Source organism: Triturus cristatus, chromosome 4_1, assembly GCF_964204655.1.
Source record: "Triturus cristatus chromosome 4_1, aTriCri1.1, whole genome shotgun sequence".
In the NCBI taxonomy this organism is placed as follows: Eukaryota; Metazoa; Chordata; class Amphibia; order Caudata; family Salamandridae; genus Triturus; species Triturus cristatus.
Window position 1 is genome coordinate 108,376,104 of NC_140585.1, and position 16,972 is coordinate 108,393,075.

The following is a 16,972-nucleotide window of genomic DNA, read 5'->3' on the forward strand; positions in this document are numbered from 1 at the left end:
TGGGATTTTTCAAGGCAAACGTCTGACAGATTAAGCGGGGTCCTCATCCCGGTTGGAGGACATATCTCTTCCTTCATCATGATGCCAGCCTAGCTTTCGGCCCAAAATCCAAGGTAAGCATGGCAAAAGTCTGGAGATGCCGGGGATTGAACCCGGGGCCTCATACATGCAAAGCATGCGCTCTACCACTGAGCTACATCCCCACTTCTGCAAGGTTTGACTGTATGATTGGAAACCCTGCATTGAACCGACGGCCACATCACCCCATTCGACTCTGCAGTATACAATGTCAGTCAGGAAAATCCTTCAGCCTTGTACCTGGATGATCTTCATGGTCTTATGTACAGATGCCTATATACAGCCTTCTTAGCGCAGTAGGCAGCGCGTCAGTCTCATAATCTGAAGGTCCTGAGTTCGATCCTCAGAGAGGGCATTTATTTCCTTCTTTTGGAATGCAAAATTCTCCGATTTTCTTGAAATGCGCAAACTATGCCTAGTTCAAAGATTTTTCCAAAGCAAATGTCTGACTATTTAAGTGGGGCTCTCACCCCAACTGCATGACAAACTTCTTCTTTCTGCATGATGGCAGGCTAGCCTTCTGGAAAAAAGCCAAGATAAGGAACAGAGGCTCCTGGAGATGCCGGGGATTGAACCCGGGACCTCATACATGCAAAGCATGCGCTCTACCACTGAGCTACATCCCCACTTTTGCACTCGAGCTGTTTGATGGATGCAAGGAATCCCTGAAACCCAGGGACTGCAAAGTCTCGATCATAATCAATGGAAGGTATTGTTTGAATAAAAGTGAAAGATATGGAAATCGAAGCAAAAAATCCTTCGAGCCGGATTTGAACCAGCGACCTAAGGATGTCTGACTTTATGCTACAGTCCTCCGCTCTACCAACTGAGCTATCGAAGGAGTGGCTGAAGTATCTTTCAGCGCTGTAATTATCTCTCGCTCAAGAAAGGTTGTGGGGGTGGGGATCAGGAGCAGATCGATGAAAATCATGAACATTACCTGCAGCTCCCTCTCAAAGTCACCAGTTCTTAGAGCACACTGTAAGGTACGTCTTATCACCCCAAAGGAGGATTTCAGACCAAAGTTCATGTTCTGTCTTGGCTTGGGGATAAGCAGGGGTGCTCCAAATTTCAATTTTACAGAAAGGAAAGGAACTTTGATACAAAGACCTTGGGCAGCATTGGTGGCAAATGGATGGCTGCGCGGAACCATGAAAGAAATGACAGAAAGTTATGGGAGTCATTACTACGCACCCAGCATCAAGAACGTGCATTTTGGATGCATTTTCAAAAGGAAAGAGAACGGAAAAATCTGTAGATTGAAGGTGATTGAGATAAACAAAATATTCCGTTTTTCTAAAAGCTACTGTAAAGAGTCTCTGGTTTAGAAGAAGAACCCTTACCAATGATCAAGAGAGATGCGACAGATTTCTATCATCAAAGCATTATGGTTGTCAAGATGAATCATCACTTTGATGTCTTCAACAAGTAGGATTCTTTTGATCTATAATCATCAAAAATGAGATAGCCCCATTTCATGGGATTTTTCAAGGCAAACGTCTGACAGATTAAGCGGGGTCCTCATCCCGGTTGGAGGACATATCTCTTCCTTCATCATGATGCCAGCCTAGCTTTCGGCCCAAAATCCAAGGTAAGCATGGCAAAAGTCTGGAGATGCCGGGGATTGAACCCGGGGCCTCATACATGCAAAGCATGCGCTCTACCACTGAGCTACATCCCCACTTCTGCAAGGTTTGACTGTATGATTGGAAACCCTGCATTGAACCGACGGCCACATCACCCCATTCGACTCTGCAGTATACAATGTCAGTCAGGAAAATCCTTCAGCCTTGTACCTGGATGATCTTCATGGTCTTATGTACAGATGCCTATATACAGCCTTCTTAGCGCAGTAGGCAGCGCGTCAGTCTCATAATCTGAAGGTCCTGAGTTCGATCCTCAGAGAGGGCATTTATTTCCTTCTTTTGGAATGCAAAATTCTCCGATTTTCTTGAAATGCGCAAACTATGCCTAGTTCAAAGATTTTTCCAAAGCAAATGTCTGACTATTTAAGTGGGGCTCTCACCCCAACTGCATGACAAACTTCTTCTTTCTGCATGATGGCAGGCTAGCCTTCTGGAAAAAAGCCAAGATAAGGAACAGAGGCTCCTGGAGATGCCGGGGATTGAACCCGGGACCTCATACATGCGAAGCATGCGCTCTACCACTGAGCTACATCCCCACTTTTGCACTCGAGCTGTTTGATGGATGCAAGGAATCCCTGAAACCCAGGGACTGCAAAGTCTCGATCATAATCAATGGAAGGTATTGTTTGAATAAAAGTGAAATATATGGAAATCGAAGCACAAAATCCTTTGAGCCGGATTTGAACCAGCGACCTAAGGATGTCTGACTTTATGCTACAGTCCTCCGCTCTACCAACTGAGCTATCGAAGGAGTGGCTGAAGTATCTTTCAGCGCTGTAATTATCTCTCGCTCAAGAAAGGTTGTGGGGGTGGGGATCAGGAGCAGATCGATGAAAATCATGAACATTACCTGCAGCTCCCTCTCAAAGTCACCAGTTCTTAGAGCACACTGTAAGGTACGTCTTATCACCCCAAAGGAGGATTTCAGACCAAAGTTCATGTTCTGTCTTGGCTTGGGGATAAGCAGGGGTGCTCCAAATTTCAATTTTACAGAAAGGAAAGGAACTTTGATACAAAGACCTTGGGCAGCATTGGTGGCAAATGGATGGCTGCGCGGAACCATGAAAGAAATGACAGAAAGTTATGGGAGTCATCACTACGCACCCAGCATCAAGAACGTGCATTTTGGATGCATTTTCAAAAGGAAAGAGAACGGAAAAATCTGTAGATTGAAGGTGATTGAGATAAACAAAATATTCTGTTTTTCTAAAAGCTACTGTAAAGAGTCTCTGGTTTAGAAGAAGAACCCTTACCAATGATCAAGAGAGATGCGACAGATTTCTATCATCAAAGCATTATGGTTGTCAAGATGAATCATCACTTTGATGTCTTCAACAAGTAGGATTCTTTTGATCTATAATCATCAAAAATGAGATAGCCCCATTTCATGGGATTTTTCAAGGCAAACGTCTGACAGATTAAGCGGGGTCCTCATCCCGGTTGGAGGACATATCTCTTCCTTCATCATGATGCCAGCCTAGCTTTCGGCCCAAAATCCAAGGTAAGCATGGCAAAAGTCTGGAGATGCCGGGGATTGAACCCGGGGCCTCATACATGCAAAGCATGCGCTCTACCACTGAGCTACATCCCCACTTCTGCAAGGTTTGACTGTATGATTGGAAACCCTGCATTGAACCGACGGCCACATCACCCCATTCGACTCTGCAGTATACAATGTCAGTCAGGAAAATCCTTCAGCCTTGTACCTGGATGATCTTCATGGTCTTATGTACAGATGCCTATATACAGCCTTCTTAGCGCAGTAGGCAGCGCGTCAGTCTCATAATCTGAAGGTCCTGAGTTCGATCCTCAGAGAGGGCATTTATTTCCTTCTTTTGGAATGCAAAATTCTCCGATTTTCTTGAAATGCGCAAACTATGCCTAGTTCAAAGATTTTTCCAAAGCAAATGTCTGACTATTTAAGTGGGGCTCTCACCCCAACTGCATGACAAACTTCTTCTTTCTGCATGATGGCAGGCTAGCCTTCTGGAAAAAAGCCAAGATAAGGAACAGAGGCTCCTGGAGATGCCGGGGATTGAACCCGGGACCTCATACATGCAAAGCATGCGCTCTACCACTGAGCTACATCCCCACTTTTGCACTCGAGCTGTTTGATGGATGCAAGGAATCCCTGAAACCCAGGGACTGCAAAGTCTCGATCATAATCAATGGAAGGTATTGTTTGAATAAAAGTGAAATATATGGAAATCGAAGCAAAAAATCCTTCGAGCCGGATTTGAACCAGCGACCTAAGGATGTCTGACTTTATGCTACAGTCCTCCGCTCTACCAACTGAGCTATCGAAGGAGTGGCTGAAGTATCTTTCAGCGCTGTAATTATCTCTCGCTCAAGAAAGGTTGTGGGGGTGGGGATCAGGAGCAGATCGATGAAAATCATGAACATTACCTGCAGCTCCCTCTCAAAGTCACCAGTTCTTAGAGCACACTGTAAGGTACGTCTTATCACCCCAAAGGAGGATTTCAGACCAAAGTTCATGTTCTGTCTTGGCTTGGGGATAAGCAGGGGTGCTCCAAATTTCAATTTTACAGAAAGGAAAGGAACTTTGATACAAAGACCTTGGGCAGCATTGGTGGCAAATGGATGGCTGCGCGGAACCATGAAAGAAATGACAGAAAGTTATGGGAGTCATTACTACGCACCCAGCATCAAGAACGTGCATTTTGGATGCATTTTCAAAAGGAAAGAGAACGGAAAAATCTGTAGATTGAAGGTGATTGAGATAAACAAAATATTCCGTTTTTCTAAAAGCTACTGTAAAGAGTCTCTGGTTTAGAAGAAGAACCCTTACCAATGATCAAGAGAGATGCGACAGATTTCTATCATCAAAGCATTATGGTTGTCAAGATGAATCATCACTTTGATGTCTTCAACAAGTAGGATTCTTTTGATCTATAATCATCAAAAATGAGATAGCCCCATTTCATGGGATTTTTCAAGGCAAACGTCTGACAGATTAAGCGGGGTCCTCATCCCGGTTGGAGGACATATCTCTTCCTTCATCATGATGCCAGCCTAGCTTTCGGCCCAAAATCCAAGGTAAGCATGGCAAAAGTCTGGAGATGCCGGGGATTGAACCCGGGGCCTCATACATGCAAAGCATGCGCTCTACCACTGAGCTACATCCCCACTTCTGCAAGGTTTGACTGTATGATTGGAAACCCTGCATTGAACCGACGACCACATCACCCCATTCGACTCTGCAGTATACAATGTCAGTCAGGAAAATCCTTCAGCCTTGTACCTGGATGATCTTCATGGTCTTATGTACAGATGCCTATATACAGTCTTCTTAGCGCAGTAGGCAGCGCGTCAGTCTCATAATCTGAAGGTCCTGAGTTCGATCCTCAGAGAGGGCATTTATTTCCTTCTTTTGGAATGCAAAATTCTCCGATTTTCTTGAAATGCGCAAACTATGCCTAGTTCAAAGATTTTTCCAAAGCAAATGTCTGACTATTTAAGTGGGGCTCTCACCCCAACTGCATGACAAACTTCTTCTTTCTGCATGATGGCAGGCTAGCCTTCTGGAAAAAAGCCAAGATAAGGAACAGAGGCTCCTGGAGATGCCGGGGATTGAACCCGGGACCTCATACATGCGAAGCATGCGCTCTACCACTGAGCTACATCCCCACTTTTGCCCTCGAGCTGTTTGATGGATGCAAGGAATCCCTGAAACCCAGGGACTGCAAAGTCTCGATCATAATCAATGGAAGGTATTGTTTGAATAAAAGTGAAATATATGGAAATCGAAGCAAAAAATCCTTCGAGCCGGATTTGAACCAGCGACCTAAGGATGTCTGAATTTATGCTACAGTCCTCCGCTCTACCAACTGAGCTATCGAAGGAGTGGCTGAAGTATCTTTCAGCGCTGTAATTATCTCTCGCTCAAGAAAGGTTGTGGGGGTGGGGATCAGGAGCAGATCGATGAAAATCATGAACATTACCTGCAGCTCCCTCTCAAAGTCACCAGTTCTTAGAGCACACTGTAAGGTACATCTTATCACCCCAAAGGAGGATTTCAGACCAAAGTTCATGTTCTGTCTTGGCTTGGGGATAAGCAGGGGTGCTCCAAATTTCAATTTTACAGAAAGGAAAGGAACTTTGATACAAAGACCTTGGGCAGCATTGGTGGCAAATGGATGGCTGCGCGGAACCATGAAAGAAATGACAGAAAGTTATGGGAGTCATTACTACGCACCCAGCATCAAGAACGTGCATTTTGGATGCATTTTCAAAAGGAAAGAGAACGGAAAAATCTGTAGATTGAAGGTGATTGAGATAAACAAAATATTCCGTTTTTCTAAAAGCTACTGTAAAGAGTCTCTGGTTTAGAAGAAGAACCCTTACCAATGATCAAGAGAGATGCGACAGATTTCTATCATCAAAGCATTATGGTTGTCAAGATGAATCATCACTTTGATGTCTTCAACAAGTAGGATTCTTTTGATCTATAATCATCAAAAATGAGATAGCCCCATTTCATGGGATTTTTCAAGGCAAACGTCTGACAGATTAAGCGGGGTCCTCATCCCGGTTGGAGGACATATCTCTTCCTTCATCATGATGCCAGCCTAGCTTTCGGCCCAAAATCCAAGGTAAGCATGGCAAAAGTCTGGAGATGCCGGGGATTGAACCCGGGGCCTCATACATGCAAAGCATGCGCTCTACCACTGAGCTACATCCCCACTTCTGCAAGGTTTGACTGTATGATTGGAAACCCTGCATTGAACCGACGGCCACATCACCCCATTCGACTCTGCAGTATACAATGTCAGTCAGGAAAATCCTTCAGCCTTGTACCTGGATGATCTTCATGGTCTTATGTACAGATGCCTATATACAGCCTTCTTAGCGCAGTAGGCAGCGCGTCAGTCTCATAATCTGCAGGTCCTGAGTTCGATCCTCAGAGAGGGCATTTATTTCCTTCTTTTGGAATGCAAAATTCTCCGATTTTCTTGAAATGCGCAAACTATGCCTAGTTCAAAGATTTTTCCAAAGCAAATGTCTGACTATTTAAGTGGGGCTCTCACCCCAACTGCATGACAAACTTCTTCTTTCTGCATGATGGCAGGCTAGCCTTCTGGAAAAAAGCCAAGATAAGGAACAGAGGCTCCTGGAGATGCCGGGGATTGAACCCGGGACCTCATACATGCGAAACATGCGCTCTACCACTGAGCTACATCCCCACTTTTGCACTTGAGCTGTTTGATGGATGCAAGGAATCCCTGAAACCCAGGGACTGCAAAGTCTCGATCATAATCAATGGAAGGTATTGTTTGAATAAAAGTGAAAGATATGGAAATCGAAGCACAAAATCCTTCGAGCCTGATTTGAACCAGCGACCTAAGGATGTCTGACTTTATGCTACAGTCCTCCGCTCTACCAACTGAGCTATCGAAGGAGTGGCTGAAGTATCTTTCAGCGCTGTAATTATCTCTCGCTCAAGAAAGGTTGTGGGGGTGGGGATCAGGAGCAGATCGATGAAAATCATTAACATTACCTGCAGCTCCCTCTCAAAGTCACCAGTTCTTAGAGCACACTGTAAGGTACGTCTTATCACCCCAAAGGAGGATTTCAGACCAAAGTTCATGTTCTGTCTTGGCTTGGGGATAAGCAGGGGTGCTCCAAATTTCAATTTTACAGAAAGGAAAGGAACTTTGATACAAAGACCTTGGGCAGCATTGGTGGCAAATGGATGGCTGCGCGGAACCATGAAAGAAATGACAGAAAGTTATGGGAGTCATTACTAAGCACCCAGCATCAAGAACGTGCATTTTGGATTTATTTTCAAAAGGAAAGAGAACGGAAAAATCTGTAGATTGAAGGTGATTGAGATAAACAAAATATTCCGTTTTTCTAAAAGCTACTGTAAAGAGTCTTTGGTTTAGAAGAAGAACCCTTACCAATGATCAAGAGAGATGCGACAGATTTCTATCATCAAAGCATTATGGTTGTCAAGATGAATCATCACTTTGATGTCTTCAACAAGTAGGATTCTTTTGATCTATAATCATCAAAAATGAGATAGCCCCATTTCATGGGATTTTTCAAGGCAAACGTCTGACAGATTAAGCGGGGTCCTCTTCCCGGTTGGAGGACATATCTCTTCCTTCATCATGATGCCAGCCTAGCTTTCTGCCCAAAATCCAAGGTAAGCATGGCAAAAGTCTGGAGATGCCGGGGATTGAACCCGGGGCCTCATACATGCAAAGCATGCGCTCTACCACTGAGCTACATCCCCACTTCTGCAAGATTTGACTGTATGATTGGAAACCCTGCATTGAACCGACGGCCACATCACCCCATTCGACTCTGCAGTATACAATGTCAGTCAGGAAAATCCTTCAGCCTTGTACCTGGATGATCTTCATGGTCTTATGTACCGATGCCTATATACAGCCTTCTTAGCGCAGTAGGCAGCGCGTCAGTCTCATAATCTGAAGGTCCTGAGTTCGATCCTCAGAGAGGGCATTTATTTCCTTCTTTTGGAATGCAAAATTCTCCGATTTTCTTGAAATGCGCAAACTATGCCTAGTTCAAAGATTTTTCCAAAGCAAATGTCTGACTATTTAAGTGGGGCTCTCACCCCAACTGCATGACAAACTTCTTCTTTCTGCATGATGGCAGGCTAGCCTTCTGGAAAAAAGCCAAGATAAGGAACAGAGGCTCCTGGAGATGCCGGGGATTGAACCCGGGACCTCATACATGCAAAGCATGCGCTCTACCACTGAGCTACATCCCCACTTTTGCACTCGAGCTGTTTGATGGATGCAAGGAGTTCCTGAAACCCAGGGACTGCAAAGTCTTGATCATAATCAATGGAAGGTATTGTTTGAATAAAAGTGAAAGATATGGAAATCGAAGCACAAAATCCTTCGAGCCAGATTTGAACCAGCGACCTAAGGATGTCTGACTTTATGCTACAGTCCTCCGCTCTACCAACTGAGCTATCGAAGGAGTGGCTGAAGTATCTTTCAGCGCTGTAATTATCTCTCGCTCAAGAAAGGTTGTAGGGGTGGGGATCAGGAGCAGATCGATGAAAATCATGAACATTACCTGCAGCTCCCTCTCAAAGTCACCAGTTCTTAGAGCACACTGTAAGGTACGTCTTATCACCCCAAAGGAGGATTTCAGACCAAAGTTCATGTTCTGTCTTGGCTTGGGGATAAGCAGGGGTGCTCCAAATTTCAATTTTACAGAAAGGAAAGGAACTTTGATACAAAGACCTTGGGCAGCATTGGTGGCAAATGGATGGCTGCGCGGAACCATGAAAGAAATGACAGAAAGTTATGGGAGTCATTACTAAGCACCCAGCATCAAGAACGTGCATTTTGGATGCATTTTCAAAAGGAAAGAGAACGGAAAAATCTGTAGATTGAAGGTGATTGAGATAAACAAAATATTCCGTTTTTCTAAAAGCTACTGTAAAGAGTCTTTGGTTTAGAAGAAGAACCCTTACCAATGATCAAGAGAGATGCGACAGATTTCTATCATCAAAGCATTATGGTTGTCAAGATGAATCATCACTTTGATGTCTTCAACAAGTAGGATTCTTTTGATCTATAATCATCAAAAATGAGATAGCCCCATTTCATGGGATTTTTCAAGGCAAACGTCTGACAGATTAAGCGGGGTCCTCATCCCGGTTGGAGGACATATCTCTTCCTTCATCATGATGCCAGCCTAGCTTTCTGCCCAAAATCCAAGGTAAGCATGGCAAACGTCTGGAGATGCCGAGGATTGAACCCGGGGCCTCATACATGCAAAGCATGCGCTCTACCACTGAGCTACATCCCCACTTCTGCAAGATTTGACTGTATGATTGGAAACCCTGCATTGAACCGACAGCCACATCACCCCATTCGACTCTGCAGTATACAATGTCAGTCAGGAAAATCCTTCAGCCTTGTACCTGGATGATCTTCATGGTCTTATGTACAGATGCCTATATACAGCCTTCTTAGCGCAGTAGGCAGCGCGTCAGTCTCATAATCTGAAGGTCCTGAGTTCGATCCTCAGAGAGGGCATTTATTTCCTTCTTTTGGAATGCAAAATTCTCCGATTTTCTTGAAATGCGCAAACTATGCCTAGTTCAAAGATTTTTCCAAAGCAAATGTCTGACTATTTAAGTGGGGCTCTCACCCCAACTGCATGACAAACTTCTTCTTTCTGCATGATGGCAGGCTAGCCTTCTGGAAAAAAGCCAAGATAAGGAACAGAGGCTCCTGGAGATGCCGGGGATTGAACCCGGGACCTCATACATGCAAAACATGCGCTCTACCACTGAGCTACATCCCCACTTTTGCACTCGAGCTGTTTGATGGATGCAAGGAATCCCTGAAACCCAGGGACTGCAAAGTCTCGATCATAATCAATGGAAGGTATTGTTTGAATAAAAGTGAAAGATATGGAAATCGAAGCACAAAATCCTTCGAGCCTGATTTGAACCAGCGACCTAAGGATGTCTGACTTTCTGCTATAGTCCTCCGCTCTACCAACTGAGCTATCGAAGGAGTGGCTGAAGTATCTTTCAGCGCTGTAATTATCTCTCGCTCAAGAAAGGTTGTGGGGGTGGGGATCAGGAGCAGATCGATGAAAATCATTAACATTACCTGCAGCTCCCTCTCAAAGTCACCAGTTCTTAGAGCACACTGTAAGGTACGTCTTATCACCCCAAAGGAGGATTTCAGACCAAAGTTCATGTTCTGTCTTGGCTTGGGGATAAGCAGGGGTGCTCCAAATTTCAATTTTACAGAAAGGAAAGGAACTTTGATACAAAGACCTTGGGCAGCATTGGTGGCAAATGGATGGCTGCGCGGAACCATGAAAGAAATGACAGAAAGTTATGGGAGTCATTACTAAGCACCCAGCATCAAGAACGTGCATTTTGGATGCATTTTCAAAAGGAAAGAGAACGGAAAAATCTGTAGATTGAAGGTGATTGAGATAAACAAAATATTCCGTTTTTCTAAAAGCTACTGTAAAGAGTCTTTGGTTTAGAAGAAGAACCCTTACCAATGATCAAGAGAGATGCGACAGATTTCTATCATCAAAGCATTATGGTTGTCAAGATGAATCATCACTTTGATGTCTTCAACAAGTAGGATTCTTTTGATCTATAATCATCAAAAATGAGATAGCCCCATTTCATGGGATTTTTCAAGGCAAACGTCTGACAGATTAAGCGGGGTCCTCTTCCCGGTTGGAGGACATATCTCTTCCTTCATCATGATGCCAGCCTAGCTTTCTGCCCAAAATCCAAGGTAAGCATGGCAAAAGTCTGGAGATGCCGGGGATTGAACCCGGGGCCTCATACATGCAAAGCATGCGCTCTACCACTGAGCTACATCCCCACTTCTGCAAGATTTGACTGTATGATTGGAAACCCTGCATTGAACCGACGGCCACATCACCCCATTCGACTCTGCAGTATACAATGTCAGTCAGGAAAATCCTTCAGCCTTGTACCTGGATGATCTTCATGGTCTTATGTACCGATGCCTATATACAGCCTTCTTAGCGCAGTAGGCAGCGCGTCAGTCTCATAATCTGAAGGTCCTGAGTTCGATCCTCAGAGAGGGCATTTATTTCCTTCTTTTGGAATGCAAAATTCTCCAATTTTCTTGAAATGCGCAAACTATGCCTAGTTCAAAGATTTTTCCAAAGCAAATGTCTGACTATTTAAGTGGGGCTCTCACCCCAACTGCATGACAAACTTCTTCTTTCTGCATGATGGCAGGCTAGCCTTCTGGAAAAAAGCCAAGATAAGGAACAGAGGCTCCTGGAGATGCCGGGGATTGAACCCGGGACCTCATACATGCGAAGCATGCGCTCTACCACTGAGCTACATCCCCACTTTTGCACTCGAGCTGTTTGATGGATGCAAGGAGTCCCTGAAACCCAGGGACTGCAAAGTCTCGATCATAATCAATGGAAGGTATTGTTTGAATAAAAGTGAAAGATATGGAAATCGAAGCACAAAATCCTTCGAGCCAGATTTGACCCAGCGACCTAAGGATGTCTGACTTTATGCTACAGTCCTCCGCTCTACCAACTGAGCTATCGAAGGAGTTGCTGAAGTATCTTTCAGCGCTGTAATTATCTCTCGCTCAAGAAAGGTTGTGGGGGTGGGGATCAGGAGCAGATCGATGAAAATCATGAACATTACCTGCAGCTCCCTCTCAAAGTCACCAGTTCTTAGAGCACACTGTAAGGTACGTCTTATCACCCCAAAGGAGGATTTCAGACCAAAGTTCATGTTCTGTCTTGGCTTGGGGATAAGCAGGGGTGCTCCAAATTTCAATTTTACAGAAAGGAAAGGAACTTTGATACAAAGACCTTGGGCAGCATTGGTGGCAAATGGATGGCTGCGCGGAACCATGAAAGAAATGACAGAAAGTTATGGGAGTCATTACTAAGCACCCAGCATCAAGAACGTGCATTTTGGATGCATTTTCAAAAGGAAAGAGAACGGAAAAATCTGTAGATTGAAGGTGATTGAGATAAACAAAATATTCCGTTTTTCTAAAAGCTACTGTAAAGAGTCTTTGGTTTAGAAGAAGAACCCTTACCAATGATCAAGAGAGATGCGACAGATTTCTATCATCAAAGCATTATGGTTGTCAAGATGAATCATCACTTTGATGTCTTCAACAAGTAGGATTCTTTTGATCTATAATCATCAAAAATGAGATAGCCCCATTTCATGGGATTTTTCAAGGCAAACGTCTGACAGATTAAGCGGGGTCCTCATCCCGGTTGGAGGACATATCTCTTCCTTCATCATGATGCCAGCCTAGCTTTCTGCCCAAAATCCAAGGTAAGCATGGCAAAAGTCTGGAGATGCCGGGGATTGAACCCGGGGCCTCATACATGCAAAGCATGCGCTCTACCACTGAGCTACATCCCCACTTCTGCAAGATTTGACTGTATGATTGGAAACCCTGCATTGAACCGACGGCCACATCACCCCATTCGACTCTGCAGTATACAATGTCAGTCAGGAAAATCCTTCAGCCTTGTACCTGGATGATCTTCATGGTCTTATGTACAGATGCCTATATACAGCCTTCTTAGCGCAGTAGGCAGCGCGTCAGTCTCATAATCTGAAGGTCCTGAGTTCGATCCTCAGAGAGGGCATTTATTTCCTTCTTTTGGAATGCAAAATTCTCCGATTTTCTTGAAATGCGCAAACTATGCCTAGTTCAAAGATTTTTCCAAAGCAAATGTCTGACTATTTAAGTGGGGCTCTCACCCCAACTGCATGACAAACTTCTTCTTTCTGCATGATGGCAGGCTAGCCTTCTGGAAAAAAGCCAAGATAAGGAACAGAGGCTCCTGGAGATGCCGGGGATTGAACCCGGGACCTCATACATGCAAAACATGCGCTCTACCACTGAGCTACATCCCCACTTTTGCACTCGAGCTGTTTGATGGATGCAAGGAATCCCTGAAACCCAGGGACTGCAAAGTCTCGATCATAATCAATGGAAGGTATTGTTTGAATAAAAGTGAAAGATATGGAAATCGAAGCACAAAATCCTTCGAGCCTGATTTGAACCAGCGACCTAAGGATGTCTGACTTTATGCTACAGTCCTCCGCTCTACCAACTGAGCTATCGAAGGAGTGGCTGAAGTATCTTTCAGCGCTGTAATTATCTCTCGCTCAAGAAAGGTTGTGGGGTGGGGATCAGGAGCAGATCGATGAAAATCATGAACATTACCTGCAGCTCCCTCTCAAAGTCACCAGTTCTTAGAGCACACTGTAAGGTACGTCTTATCACCCCAAAGGAGGATTTCAGACCAAAGTTCATGTTCTGTCTTGGCTTGGGGATAAGCAGGGGTGCTCCAAATTTCAATTTTACAGAAAGGAAAGGAACTTTGATACAAAGACCTTGGGCAGCATTGGTGGCAAATGGATGGCTGCGCGGAACCATGAAAGAAATGACAGAAAGTTATGGGAGTCATTACTAAGCACCCAGCATCAAGAACGTGCATTTTGGATGCATTTTCAAAAGGAAAGAGAACGGAAAAATCTGTAGATTGAAGGTGATTGAGATAAACAAAATATTCAGTTTTTCTAAAAGCTACTGTAAAGAGTCTTTGGTTTAGAAGAAGAACCCTTACCAATGATCAAGAGAGATGCGACAGATTTCTATCATCAAAGCATTATGGTTGTCAAGATGAATCATCACTTTGATGTCTTCAACAAGTAGGATTCTTTTGATCTATAATCATCAAAAATGAGATAGCCCCATTTCATGGGATTTTTCAAGGCAAACGTCTGACAGATTAAGCGGGGTCCTCTTCCCGGTTGGAGGACATATCTCTTCCTTCATCATGATGCCAGCCTAGCTTTCTGCCCAAAATCCAAGGTAAGCATGGCAAAAGTCTGGAGATGCCGGGGATTGAACCCGGGGCCTCATACATGCAAAGCATGCGCTCTACCACTGAGCTACATCCCCACTTCTGCAAGATTTGACTGTATGATTGGAAACCCTGCATTGAACCGACGGCCACATCACCCCATTCGACTCTGCAGTATACGTCAGTCAGGAAAATCCTTCAGCCTTGTACCTGGATGATCTTCATGGTCTTATGTACAGATGCCTATATACAGCCTTCTTAGCGCAGTAGGCAGCGCGTCAGTCTCATAATCTGAAGGTCCTGAGTTCGATCCTCAGAGAGGGCATTTATTTCCTTCTTTTGGAATGCAAAATTCTCCGATTTTCTTGAAATGCGCAAACTATGCCTAGTTCAAAGATTTTTCCAAAGCAAATGTCTGACTATTTAAGTGGGGCTCTCACCCCAACTGCATGACAAACTTCTTCTTTCTGCATGATGGCAGGCTAGCCTTCTGGAAAAAAGCCAAGATAAGGAACAGAGGCTCCTGGAGATGCCGGGGATTGAACCCGGGACCTCATACATGCGAAACATGCGCTCTACCACTGAGCTACATCCCCACTTTTGCACTTGAGCTGTTTGATGGATGCAAGGAATCCCTGAAACCCAGGGACTGCAAAGTCTCGATCATAATCAATGGAAGGTATTGTTTGAATAAAAGTGAAAGATATGGAAATCGAAGCACAAAATCCTTCGAGCCTGATTTGAACCAGCGACCTAAGGATGTCTGACTTTATGCTACAGTCCTCCGCTCTACCAACTGAGCTATCGAAGGAGTGGCTGAAGTATCTTTCAGCGCTGTAATTATCTCTCGCTCAAGAAAGGTTGTGGGGGTGGGGATCAGGAGCAGATCGATGAAAATCATTAACATTACCTGCAGCTCCCTCTCAAAGTCACCAGTTCTTAGAGCACACTGTAAGGTACGTCTTATCACCCCAAAGGAGGATTTCAGACCAAAGTTCATGTTCTGTCTTGGCTTGGGGATAAGCAGGGGTGCTCCAAATTTCAATTTTACAGAAAGGAAAGGAACTTTGATACAAAGACCTTGGGCAGCATTGGTGGCAAATGGATGGCTGCGCGGAACCATGAAAGAAATGACAGAAAGTTATGGGAGTCATTACTAAGCACCCAGCATCAAGAACGTGCATTTTGGATGCATTTTCAAAAGGAAAGAGAACGGAAAAATCTGTAGATTGAAGGTGATTGAGATAAACAAAATATTCAGTTTTTCTAAAAGCTACTGTAAAGAGTCTTTGGTTTAGAAGAAGAACCCTTACCAATGATCAAGAGAGATGCGACAGATTTCTATCATCAAAGCATTATGGTTGTCAAGATGAATCATCACTTTGATGTCTTCAACAAGTAGGATTCTTTTGATCTATAATCATCAAAAATGAGATAGCCCCATTTCATGGGATTTTTCAAGGCAAACGTCTGACAGATTAAGCGGGGTCCTCTTCCCGGTTGGAGGACATATCTCTTCCTTCATCATGATGCCAGCCTAGCTTTCTGCCCAAAATCCAAGGTAAGCATGGCAAAAGTCTGGAGATGCCGGGGATTGAACCCGGGGCCTCATACATGCAAAGCATGCGCTCTACCACTGAGCTACATCCCCACTTCTGCAAGATTTGACTGTATGATTGGAAACCCTGCATTGAACCGACGGCCACATCACCCCATTCGACTCTGCAGTATACAATGTCAGTCAGGAAAATCCTTCAGCCTTGTACCTGGATGATCTTCATGGTCTTATGTACCGATGCCTATATACAGCCTTCTTAGCGCAGTAGGCAGCGCGTCAGTCTCATAATCTGAAGGTCCTGAGTTCGATCCTCAGAGAGGGCATTTATTTCCTTCTTTTGGAATGCAAAATTCTCCAATTTTCTTGAAATGCGCAAACTATGCCTAGTTCAAAGATTTTTCCAAAGCAAATGTCTGACTATTTAAGTGGGGCTCTCACCCCAACTGCATGACAAACTTCTTCTTTCTGCATGATGGCAGGCTAGCCTTCTGGAAAAAAGCCAAGATAAGGAACAGAGGCTCCTGGAGATGCCGGGGATTGAACCCGGGACCTCATACATGCGAAACATGCGCTCTACCACTGAGCTACATCCCCACTTTTGCACTTGAGCTGTTTGATGGATGCAAGGAATCCCTGAAACCCAGGGACTGCAAAGTCTCGATCATAATCAATGGAAGGTATTGTTTGAATAAAAGTGAAAGATATGGAAATCGAAGCACAAAATCCTTCGAGCCTGATTTGAACCAGCGACCTAAGGATGTCTGACTTTATGCTACAGTCCTCCGCTCTACCAACTGAGCTATCGAAGGAGTGGCTGAAGTATCTTTCAGCGCTGTAATTATCTCTCGCTCAAGAAAGGTTGTGGGGGTGGGGATCAGGAGCAGATCGATGAAAATCATTAACATTACCTGCAGCTCCCTCTCAAAGTCACCAGTTCTTAGAGCACACTGTAAGGTACGTCTTATCACCCCAAAGGAGGATTTCAGACCAAAGTTCATGTTCTGTCTTGGCTTGGGGATAAGCAGGGGTGCTCCAAATTTCAATTTTACAGAAAGGAAAGGAACTTTGATACAAAGACCTTGGGCAGCATTGGTGGCAAATGGATGGCTGCGCGGAACCATGAAAGAAATGACAGAAAGTTATGGGAGTCATTACTAAGCACCCAGCATCAAGAACGTGCATTTTGGATGCATTTTCAAAAGGAAAGAGAACGGAAAAATCTGTAGATTGAAGGTGATTGAGATAAACAAAATATTCCGTTTTTCTAAAAGCTACTGTAAAGAGTCTTTGGTTTAGAAGAAGAACC

The 16,972-nt window shown here is 44.3% G+C and overlaps 16 non-coding genes across 16 annotated transcripts; 9 read left to right on the forward strand and 7 right to left on the reverse strand.

The window, feature by feature from the left end:
* Nucleotides 1-360: 360 nt before the first annotated feature.
* TRNAM-CAU (transfer RNA methionine (anticodon CAU)) lies at nt 361-433 on the forward strand. Its single transcript has one exon. It is a non-coding gene; the product is annotated as a tRNA-Met (tRNA).
* Nucleotides 434-833: 400 nt separating this feature from the next.
* TRNAY-GUA (transfer RNA tyrosine (anticodon GUA)) lies at nt 834-919 on the reverse strand. The gene is given in 2 exon segments: nt 834-869; nt 883-919. It is a non-coding gene; the product is annotated as a tRNA-Tyr (tRNA).
* A 997-nt stretch (nt 920-1,916) lies between these two features.
* On the forward strand, nt 1,917-1,989 carry TRNAM-CAU (transfer RNA methionine (anticodon CAU)). The gene has a single exon. It is a non-coding gene; the product is annotated as a tRNA-Met (tRNA).
* A 199-nt stretch (nt 1,990-2,188) lies between these two features.
* On the reverse strand, nt 2,189-2,260 carry TRNAA-CGC (transfer RNA alanine (anticodon CGC)). The gene has a single exon. It is a non-coding gene; the product is annotated as a tRNA-Ala (tRNA).
* A 1,212-nt stretch (nt 2,261-3,472) lies between these two features.
* On the forward strand, nt 3,473-3,545 carry TRNAM-CAU (transfer RNA methionine (anticodon CAU)). The gene has a single exon. It is a non-coding gene; the product is annotated as a tRNA-Met (tRNA).
* Nucleotides 3,546-3,945: 400 nt separating this feature from the next.
* Nucleotides 3,946-4,031, reverse strand: TRNAY-GUA (transfer RNA tyrosine (anticodon GUA)). Its single transcript is given in 2 exon segments — nt 3,946-3,981; nt 3,995-4,031. It is a non-coding gene; the product is annotated as a tRNA-Tyr (tRNA).
* A 1,269-nt stretch (nt 4,032-5,300) lies between these two features.
* TRNAA-CGC (transfer RNA alanine (anticodon CGC)) lies at nt 5,301-5,372 on the reverse strand. Its single transcript has one exon. It is a non-coding gene; the product is annotated as a tRNA-Ala (tRNA).
* A 129-nt stretch (nt 5,373-5,501) lies between these two features.
* TRNAY-GUA (transfer RNA tyrosine (anticodon GUA)) lies at nt 5,502-5,587 on the reverse strand. The gene is given in 2 exon segments: nt 5,502-5,537; nt 5,551-5,587. It is a non-coding gene; the product is annotated as a tRNA-Tyr (tRNA).
* A 2,553-nt stretch (nt 5,588-8,140) lies between these two features.
* On the forward strand, nt 8,141-8,213 carry TRNAM-CAU (transfer RNA methionine (anticodon CAU)). The gene has a single exon. It is a non-coding gene; the product is annotated as a tRNA-Met (tRNA).
* Nucleotides 8,214-9,696: 1,483 nt separating this feature from the next.
* Nucleotides 9,697-9,769, forward strand: TRNAM-CAU (transfer RNA methionine (anticodon CAU)). Its single transcript has one exon. It is a non-coding gene; the product is annotated as a tRNA-Met (tRNA).
* Nucleotides 9,770-10,169: 400 nt separating this feature from the next.
* Nucleotides 10,170-10,255, reverse strand: TRNAY-AUA (transfer RNA tyrosine (anticodon AUA)). The gene is given in 2 exon segments: nt 10,170-10,205; nt 10,219-10,255. It is a non-coding gene; the product is annotated as a tRNA-Tyr (tRNA).
* A 997-nt stretch (nt 10,256-11,252) lies between these two features.
* TRNAM-CAU (transfer RNA methionine (anticodon CAU)) lies at nt 11,253-11,325 on the forward strand. Its single transcript has one exon. It is a non-coding gene; the product is annotated as a tRNA-Met (tRNA).
* Nucleotides 11,326-11,524: 199 nt separating this feature from the next.
* TRNAA-CGC (transfer RNA alanine (anticodon CGC)) lies at nt 11,525-11,596 on the reverse strand. Its single transcript has one exon. It is a non-coding gene; the product is annotated as a tRNA-Ala (tRNA).
* A 1,212-nt stretch (nt 11,597-12,808) lies between these two features.
* On the forward strand, nt 12,809-12,881 carry TRNAM-CAU (transfer RNA methionine (anticodon CAU)). Its single transcript has one exon. It is a non-coding gene; the product is annotated as a tRNA-Met (tRNA).
* A 1,479-nt stretch (nt 12,882-14,360) lies between these two features.
* TRNAM-CAU (transfer RNA methionine (anticodon CAU)) lies at nt 14,361-14,433 on the forward strand. The gene has a single exon. It is a non-coding gene; the product is annotated as a tRNA-Met (tRNA).
* A 1,483-nt stretch (nt 14,434-15,916) lies between these two features.
* TRNAM-CAU (transfer RNA methionine (anticodon CAU)) lies at nt 15,917-15,989 on the forward strand. Its single transcript has one exon. It is a non-coding gene; the product is annotated as a tRNA-Met (tRNA).
* The last annotated feature ends 983 nt before the right edge of the window (nt 15,990-16,972 follow it).